Here is a 9659-nt window from a genome sequence, read left to right as displayed (position 1 = left end):
CCAACAAAATACAAAACAAAACTCTCACAAGGGAGAACAAAACCAAAGCAAGGCAAAATAGAACAAAAAAACAAACCAACTAAGACAAGGGCGTAGATTTGTCTTGAACATTGAAGGGGGGGGGGGTGTTGCAGTGTGAAGCATTTACATATTTCCATTGATCATGGTATAAATAATGTGTGTGTGTGTGTGTGTGTGTGGGTGTGGGGGTACTTGCTTGCCCCCCCGGCCTGCCTACTCTCCCCCCATTTCTGGAGAGAAAGTCAGCCACAACCATCTGCGGCCCCGGTCTGTGGATCACCTCGAATTTAAAGGGCTGAAGAGCCAGATACCAATGGGTGATCCACGCGTGGTGGAGCCATTGCAGAGGAGCGGGATCAGAACAGAGGGTGAAGGCCCACCCCAGCAGGTAGTACAGCCCACTTAATTGCAAGACACACCTCGTCAATGGTACTGTACTTTGTCTCCCTGAAGGAGAGCTTGCAACTAATAAACAGTACCGGCCTTTCCTCCCCTCCCACCTCCTGTGAGAGCACCACCCCCAGCTCCCTGTAAGATGCATCCATCTGCAAAATAAAAGGGAGAGAGAAGTCAGGAGCATGTAAAAGTGGCCCCCCACAAAGTGCGGACTTTACCTTAAAGAAAGCCTGTCAGCACGACTCTGTCCACTGGACCAGATTGGGAGCCCCCTTTTTTAGTAAGGTCAGTCAGCGGGCTGGTGACATCAGAATAAATAGGCACAAACTTCCGGTAGTAGTCGGCCAGCCCCAAAAACTGCCTTACCTTCTTTTTGGTCTTGGGTGTCGGGCAGGCCGCGATCGCTGCGGTTTTATTAACCTGTGGATGCACCTGCCTGTGACCCAAGTGGAACCCCAGATACCTAACTTCCACCTGCGCAATTGCGCACTTCTTCGGGTTGGCCATGAGTCTCACCATTCGCAGCGCTCTCAGGAGAGCCCTCAGATGTTGCATATGCCACCGACAGTCCTTACTATAAATAATAATATCTTCTAAATATGAGGCGGCATATGCCGTATGCAGTCTGAGGATCTTGTCCATGAGGTGCTGAAACATGGCCGGGGCTCTGAACAAACCAAACAGAAGCATTACGAATTGGTGTAATCCGAATGGTGTGGAAAAATCTGTTTTTTTTTCTCAGACTATTGTAGTTAAAGGGATCTGCCAATAACCCTTTGTTAAGTCCAGTGTCGAGTAAAATTGAGCAGTGCCCAACCGATTGAGTAACTCATCAATTCGCGGCATTGGATAAGCATCAAATTTGGACACTGCGTTCACTTTCCGGTAGTCAACACAGAACTGGACCGAGCCGTCGCTCTTCATTACCAGAACCGTGCTGGCCCAATCGCTGTGCGACTCTTGTATTACGCCCATTTCAAGCATTGCCTCTAATTCTTCCTGAACTACCTTTTTCTTGTGTTCAGGAAGGCAATAGGGGTGGCTACGAACCACCACTTGTGGGCTGGTCTCAATATGGTGCTCTACAAGGTTCGTGCGACCGGGAAGGTGTGAAAACACATCCCGAATTCCGCTTGCAATCAAGCAATGTCCGTTAGCTGCGACAGTGAGAGGTGGTCTCCACACAAATTTGGTTTGGGAGTCACCTCTGGCCCAAGCTCCGCCCTCTCCGGAAGTACCGTCACCAAGGTTACAGGCACCGTCTCACTCCATGGTTTGAGGAGGTTGAGGTGGTAGATTTGACGTGCCCCTCCCCTATCCATTCACCTAACATCATAATCGAGATCTCTAACTCGTCGTGTGACCTCAAAGGGTCCTTGCCACTTGGCGAGTAATTTGGAGCTTGATGTGGGAAACAATACAAGCACTTTACCTCCCTGTGCAAATTCGCGTTGTCAAGTGCCCCTGTTGTATAGTCGCCGTTGACGTTATTGCGCATGGAGCAAATTCTCCTGTGTTACCTGTCCCAAAGTGTGGAGTTTTGCTCTAAGGTCAAGAACGTATTGAATTTGTTTTTTGCTATTTGAAGGTCCTTCCTCCCAAGCTTCCCACATGACGTCGAGCATGCCACACGGCCGACACCCCTACAGTAGCTCGAATGGGGAAAACCCTGTGGAGGCTTGTGGGACCTCTCATACTGCAAACAACAGGGGTTCGTGCCACTTATCCCTATTTTTTGTGTCTTCATGTACGAATGTTTTTCAAGGTCTTTTTACATTTTTCAACAAACCCGTCGATTTGCGGGTGATAAACGCTGGTGCGAATCGATTTAATGGCTAATAATTTGTACAGTTCACGTAATGTATGTGACATGAATGTTGTGCCTTGGTCAGTGAGGATTTCCTTTGGAATCCCCACTCAGGAGATAATTTTGAAGAGTGCCTCTGCAACATTACATGCTGTGATGTTGCGTTGCATAGTCCACCAGAACTAATACAAAGCGATGGCCACATGCACTCCGCTCTAATGGCCCCACGAGGTCCATGCCAGTTCTCTCGAAGGGGACCTCGATCAACGGCAGAGGGAGCAATGGCACTTTTGGGGTGGCCAGTGGATTCACCGACATTCACGGCACGCCGCACACTATTTGCGTACGTCACCGTGAATGCCCGGCCAAAAGAAACGGGTCATTATACGGTTCAGAGTCTTTTTGTGACCTAAGTGGCCAGCCATTGGGTTATAGTGAGCCACCTGGAAGACTGTTTCCCGACAGCTCTTTGGTACTAATAGCTGCGTTGTATTTTCTTTGGTCTGAGTATCCTGCGTCATTTGATTCAACCGCTCTTTAATAATGGAAAAGTACGGATATGTGAGCGCAACATTAGGCTGGAGATGTTGACCATCAATTACTTTCACCTGGTCAAAGGCGTGCTTGAGGGACTCGTCACGTGACTGCTCCTGAGGGAAATCCCTCAGAGGGAAGCCCCTGAGTATGGGAATTCCCTCGTTCCCTCCGCCAGCAACCATTTCCGGCAGGCATCCCAGAGCTGTTGGGCAAAAGCGAACGTGCAGCCATGCTTCCAGAAACTCAGGGATCTGAAGAGCTGACGACTCTGCTCAGGGCTATGACAAACCCATTGCTGGATGGCATTCTTCAGATGGTGGTAGTTAAGGAGGCTGGTGGCAGGAAGTTGCTGTGCCACTAGCTGCGCCTCCCCGGAGAGTAAGGGCAATAAGCGGGCTGCCCACTGGTCGGGAGGCCACTTCCATACCTCAACGGTCTTCTCGAATAAATCGGGGGGGGGGTGGTCACAGCGCCAGCCCCTTCTCTGGAGATCAGGCTCCAGAGCACCTGCCGGTCCTCCGCTTGTGCCTGGAGCAGGACTTGGAAACGCTGTTACTGCTCCAGGCATACCTCCATGAGGGCTTGATGCTGGCTTTGTTGGATGCTGGTGAGGGTCTTAACGACTTCGGCCAGTGGTGAGAACTCCATAACGGCGTTCTCCTCCAAAACTGGGTTTTCGGCATCACCGTGATAGTTTACATTCGTGGGCAATGGGGGAGTCAGGAGACAATGAAACATGTTCAAGGTCAGTCTCTTTAATTGCTTGTTCAGGCACACAGTTGACGGTAACTGTCGATAACATAAAAAACTTGCTGACAAATGAAAGCACTCCTAAATAATGAAACACTCTCTCAGTTCAGGCTGTTATGCTTTCTGGTCACTCTCTCCCTCTCTGATGCTCTGGCATGCCTTATCAGTTCTCCCTCCGCCATCACTATAATGAGAGACAGGTGTTAGAGTAATTACAACCCAGGTGACGAGCCTTACCACTTTCCCTCTCTCGTAGACAGACACATGACCACACCTACCATGCCACAAAGTAATTTTTGAGTTTGGAATTTGAATCTGGTTCTCCTTGCACATTACATGAAAACTAGGGATGCACCGATAACACTTTTTCTCTTCTGATCTGATTCCGATATCTGAAATCTCAGTATCGGCCGATACCGATCCCGATCCGATACCAGTGTTGTTGTTTTTTTGCATAATCAGTTTAGAATATATTTACATTATTGTGTGGAACTAATTGGAGGGACTCTGTAACACAAACCTCTAACTACACATTATTTCAATATACATTTACGCAGTGGCCTATTAAGAAAAACACTATTGTTAACTAGTTTACTGGATAATGTAGCAGCAAAATTAACAGGAATTCCAGCCTAAGTCTTCAGTAGAAAAGAAGCCAGTTTTCTTTGCAAAAATATTTCAGCTTGTATCTGGACTTTAAAGGATTCAGACATCTTTTTTGTTCAATTTAGTTGTAAGATATCAGTCCACTTTTCATTTACATAGTTATTTTTTGGAACCCATTCAACTTAAATATTATTATAATTTGTAAACTAATAATAATGAATATAACAATAAATTATTATTATTATTATTATTATTATTATTATTATTATTATTATTATTATTATTATTATTATCATCATCATTGACTTAGAATTTTAAATACAACAGTAATATATTCAGTCATGCACCTTTAACTTTAAAATCTTTGGGCTTTTATTTTGACATTCTGAACTCTCCAGGAAGTCCTGTAAGTGGTATGTAGGTGAGTTCACAGTAGTTTAATTTGCTTATTCAAATTCTGGTAAAATGTTCAGTTCTAAATGCATATTATAAGTGAATCGAACTATGAGCATCTACATCTGAGATGCTGTTCTTGAGTAGTGCTCAAATATTGCACACCGCTGTGAAGGATAAAAATACTATATATTTACTTATTAAACACAGCCTTTTGTGATTCACAGAGCTATTGCACGCCTTCAAGTGGCTTTGAATAAAATGCACGAGTCATATGAACTGCTTTAATGGTGTTTTTATGGTTCTTTTATATCATTTTTGGAGCTTGACAGTAATGAACATGACCAACACACAGTATCAGATTTGGATCGGGCTCGTCGGACCGATATCTGATCTGTCTAAAAGCTTTGAAAAGAGTTTTGGGGTTCTTTTTTCATGTCTAATCTCACCTAGGCACCAAGTGTGCAAGGACTGACATTGATGCCCCTTGAAAATAACAATAGGTGCATAACCACACTGCTTTCGACTCATTCACTGTGTTCCAAATCTCATTCTGAAGCTATACAATAGAGTTGTGTGACTGAAATTCAAGTCACTGAAATTCTTGCTGTCCACTGTAGCTCTCATTTCTCATTCACGTTTCCGCAGATTAAAATTTGTTAATCGCATCCAAATATGCAAGAACCAATGACACTAGTTGTCAGTGGAGTTAAACCCAACACGATCACATGAGAAATTGACATGTTGCCTCTGAAATTGTATGTACCCTGAAATCAACCAATTCTGCCAATTTAAATGGAAATAGAGCTCACACATGCCTTAACATTATCACACGGGAAGTCTGCAAGTTGTTTCCGAGAGTTCCAGTACACTAGGACCAGACACATGTTGACTCACTATGTCATTCTGAGGTTGCATTTTTCCCTCTAACGTTACAATTTTACTCCACTGATGGTTAGGTTTAGATGTGGGGGTTGGGTTGGGAGATTTAGTTTATAAAATATGCATTCATCTTCACTGCTTTTGACACCCCTTTGTGGACATTTCACCCAGAATATGGAGCTCACATGAGCCCATACTGCCAACAACTCTTACCGCTTTGGTCACCAGGGCAGTGTTTCGAGTTTCGGTAAGAACAGATTGATTTTATCTAAAGAAAAGTCAACCTACCATTTCCCATTTTACTGTGAGGTCAGTCTGCATAACCATATGTTCAACAGCACTTCCAGATTTGACCACTGGGGGCAGTGATTCAAATTTAAATAACTGCAGACCGATTTCAGCAGAAGAACGTTCAACCTTCACACAATTAAACAAACATCGTTCTTATATTTATGCTTGAATTACACTGTTTTTAGTCCCCTGTACACATTGTAATATCAAATTGCTGGTTGTTACATTTATTACACAAATGTACATACATACAATATCTACAGCTTCAATCAAAGACACAAATCTCTCACCATCACACACAAACACTTACACGGTATCTCAGAAGCTAACCTCTCTTGCAAAATATATGAATGTGGGGCTCTGGAGCTTCACCAGAGCTTAACCCTTCATAGTGTGTATGTGTGTGTAGGTCGTAGTAGCCTGTTGTGCCCGAGGCAAGACAGTTAGCATTCAGCTCAGAGACTGGCAAAGGCTTTTAGGAAAAAAGGGCTACACACACTCACTCACACACATACATGCACATGTTCGTTGCCACTCTACTGTGCACAGGAAGACATCCACACATTTTTGATCAACTAACACATATTAGCATGTGTGTGTTGTTTACACTCCTGTCTCATGCTGAGTGACTGCGGGAGTGTGTCTGGATCTTGAAGGAAATCAGCCACATAGATTAGATTCACTCCACTGAAAATTAATAGACAATAGTCTCCTGCACACTCTCCTGATAGATGCACACACACACTGCTTTCACAAGGACCCCTGCAGAGTTTTTATTTTCCTCAGAGGCCAAGACTTTCCCATAACACCTGCCGCTATAACAAAGCACACACACAAAACTAATGTTACACACCACACTTACTCTAAGTGGAAAAAAGTCAGATTTTACTGTGTAGCACCAGGAAACACACACACACACAGTGGTCAGTCACACTTCATCACTCTCACGCTTTTTTCTTCTCTCATTTGGCGTATCTCAGACAAGCTTATCATACATTTCCTCCATACTTCCAGTCTACGTCGAATTTTTTTACTTTTATCTAGCCCACCCTTATTCTTTATTTTTCTCTATTTCCTCAGCAATCTCTGCTCTCCAGACCACATCATTTTCACCAATTCTCTATTTCTCCTTGCAGAAGTGTTTGTCTGGCAGTAAAGGACTTTAATTTATAACTGCTGTAGAAAGATTAATTTCAGTAGCTGCTTAATTGGCCTTGAAACAACTTACATTTAGAAACCAATCTTAGCACTGCTGCCCACCACTTGGCATGATGGGTACAATCTCATAGCCACCCCTTTTAAAGTGTCTGACAGCAAGTTTAGGTCAAAGGTTCTTCTGTAGGTAGGTGTAGGGAGGAGAGGGTATAGGTGTTCCAGCATTAACGATAGTTCTCCTGCACTTTTGCTCACAATTTTTATTGGGATAAATCTAGTGAATTATAAACTTTATCAACTTGGCTCGTGAATATTAATTTTGATGATGTAACATTTGTCCAGTAGTCTGACCTCATTTGCTGAGAGCTAGATATTGTAGGATTACTGCTTACTGCCTGTGTGTTCCTTCAGAACAATGCTGATGCAACTGGTTGGCAGAGGCTCATAGAGACGTTTTTTATGCGGCTGGCCAACATGATCTCATGGTTATTCGTAGGTCCTCTTACATAAAGGGTGCTTCTAGCACACAAACATTTACTTATGCTTGCATAGACACTGAAACGTCCAAGATGGACCTATTAATGGCATCTAAAATGTAAATCTTTTTACGATCATGGAGTGAGAGGTAATGCTGATGTTTTGACCCTTTCACTAACAGACAACACAGACACTCTCTCAACGAAAACTCACGCATAAAACATAAAAGACGATCATTTGCCACCACCTACTGGCATAAATATGTAATGTCACATGGATGAACAAAATCCCCACTGGAAACAATCATTTTTCTTCCACTGCAGTCAAATCGAAACTCCAAAAAAAAAGTGTGTGTGTGAGCACGTTTAGCACAGCGCTTCGTGCAACGACTGTGTGCTCCATCTTATCCAATTTTGGTTAGAGAGCTAACTCTAAGCACAATTTTTGTGCCAGCACCAAAGCACAAGCGGGTGTGGGTGGGAGTGTATGTGCTGTCTGTGAGTGTATGTGTGCGAACTGTGGGTGTGTTGTATGTAAATGAAGTGGCGCAAAGTGCAATTTGTTTTTTTCTTGAAAAACAGGTATTGCGCTAAGACCAGTGCTTGCAGTGGGGTGGTACGCAGCGGTACACAGTACCTGCACTTCTATCATTTACTCCACAGAGTAAATGGCAGTTTTTCTTGCGTACCACCACTTCTCAGAGTCTCTCAGTACAATGTAATGTCTTTATTTAAGTCAATGATTTGATGCGGCCCGCAGTCACTTTTATCTGACCTTCCAAATGATTTTGATAAAATCGTGGAAAACATCTGAACGCTCTCTGAGCAAAACTTAGCAGTGAGTTTAACAACTCTCAACACGTGCAACAGCATCGGTGCTCGTCAAGCTATCTGTGATCCAGTGCCGGAGGAGCGCGTGTGTTTAAGCTTGTCTGGACATAGTTCAGTTTCACTCTTCTCCAAAACATGAACCAGCAACTTTTGAGTGAGCACATTTTATTGCGTCTTATTCACTAGAAGTGATGTCAGCTCATATGCACAACCTTTTTTTCACAAGAGGCAAAACAATGATGAAAACCGAACCATCAAAGAAAATACACAGGAAAATTTCTTCTCCATTCTATTCTGTAGTGCTCGTAAAAAGATTATGTGAATTGTCATTGAACTTGCCTATGTATATATCCTGACAGTGTTTGGTTTTACATTGTTCTTAATCTTGATCATCATCAAATACATTTTTTCACCATTTCTAATGATTATTATCTGCACAAGTATCTGGCTCCTGTGTGCAAATTAATGTGTGCAGGATAAGGAAGGCAAATTTTGCCCTCAATGAATGGGAGGATTATACAAATTTTAAAAAGGAAAAACAGACATAATGCTCTTTTTCAGTTTTAGGATACATTTATTTTGTGTAAAAAGACAGTTATACATTAGATGGCCATTGTTCTCTTATGTGTGTTGATATTGACAAAAATCTAAATATTCTTTCTTAGTTTTCATAACCAATAACCCTACATTGTATGTTTTTATTTTCAAAGTAAAGCTAATCAAAACCTATTGTTAGTAGAGGATGTAAGGTCATATTTGTTCTTCAGCCAGATCTTAAGTAATTTACAACCAGACCGTGAAAATGTTATATAAATACCACTTTTAATGCAATTAAATATTATTTTAATGTATATAAACACACATATATATATATATATATATATATATATATATATATATATATATAAATATATAAAAAAAACAATTTTAAAATTATTTTCTCCCCAATTTGGAATGCCCAATTCCCAATGTGCTCTTAAGTCCTTGTGGTGGCATAGTGACTCGCCTCAATCTGTGTGGCGGAGGACGAATCTCAGTTGCCTCCGTGTCTGAGACCGTCAATCACGCATCTTATCACGTGGCTTGTTGAGTGCGTTACTGCGGAGACATAGCACGTGTGGAGGCTCACACTATTCTCCGCGGCATCCATGCATAACTCACCATGTGCCCCACCGAGAGCGAGAACCACATTATAGTGACCATGATGAGGTTAACCCAATGTGACTCTACCCACCCTAGCAACCGGGCCAATTGGTTACTTAGGAAGCCTGACTGGAGTCACTCAGCACGCCCTGGAATTGAACTTGCGACTCCAGTTGTGGTAGTGAGTCAGCGTCTTTACTTGCTGAGCTACCCAGGCCCCTATAAACACATTATTAACCATTTTGTTTTTACATGTTAACATGTTAGTTACAATAAAAGTGTTAGGTAAGATACATTTGGATAAAAATGTTTGGCCCCAGTTCAGTTTATAACTCACCAAGATTATTTACTTATTTTTAAATAAACATATG

The sequence above is a fragment of the Myxocyprinus asiaticus genome, chromosome 8 (assembly GCF_019703515.2).
Source record: "Myxocyprinus asiaticus isolate MX2 ecotype Aquarium Trade chromosome 8, UBuf_Myxa_2, whole genome shotgun sequence".
Classification (NCBI taxonomy): Eukaryota; Metazoa; Chordata; class Actinopteri; order Cypriniformes; family Catostomidae; genus Myxocyprinus; species Myxocyprinus asiaticus.
Note: the sequence above shows the minus strand (reverse complement) of the source record.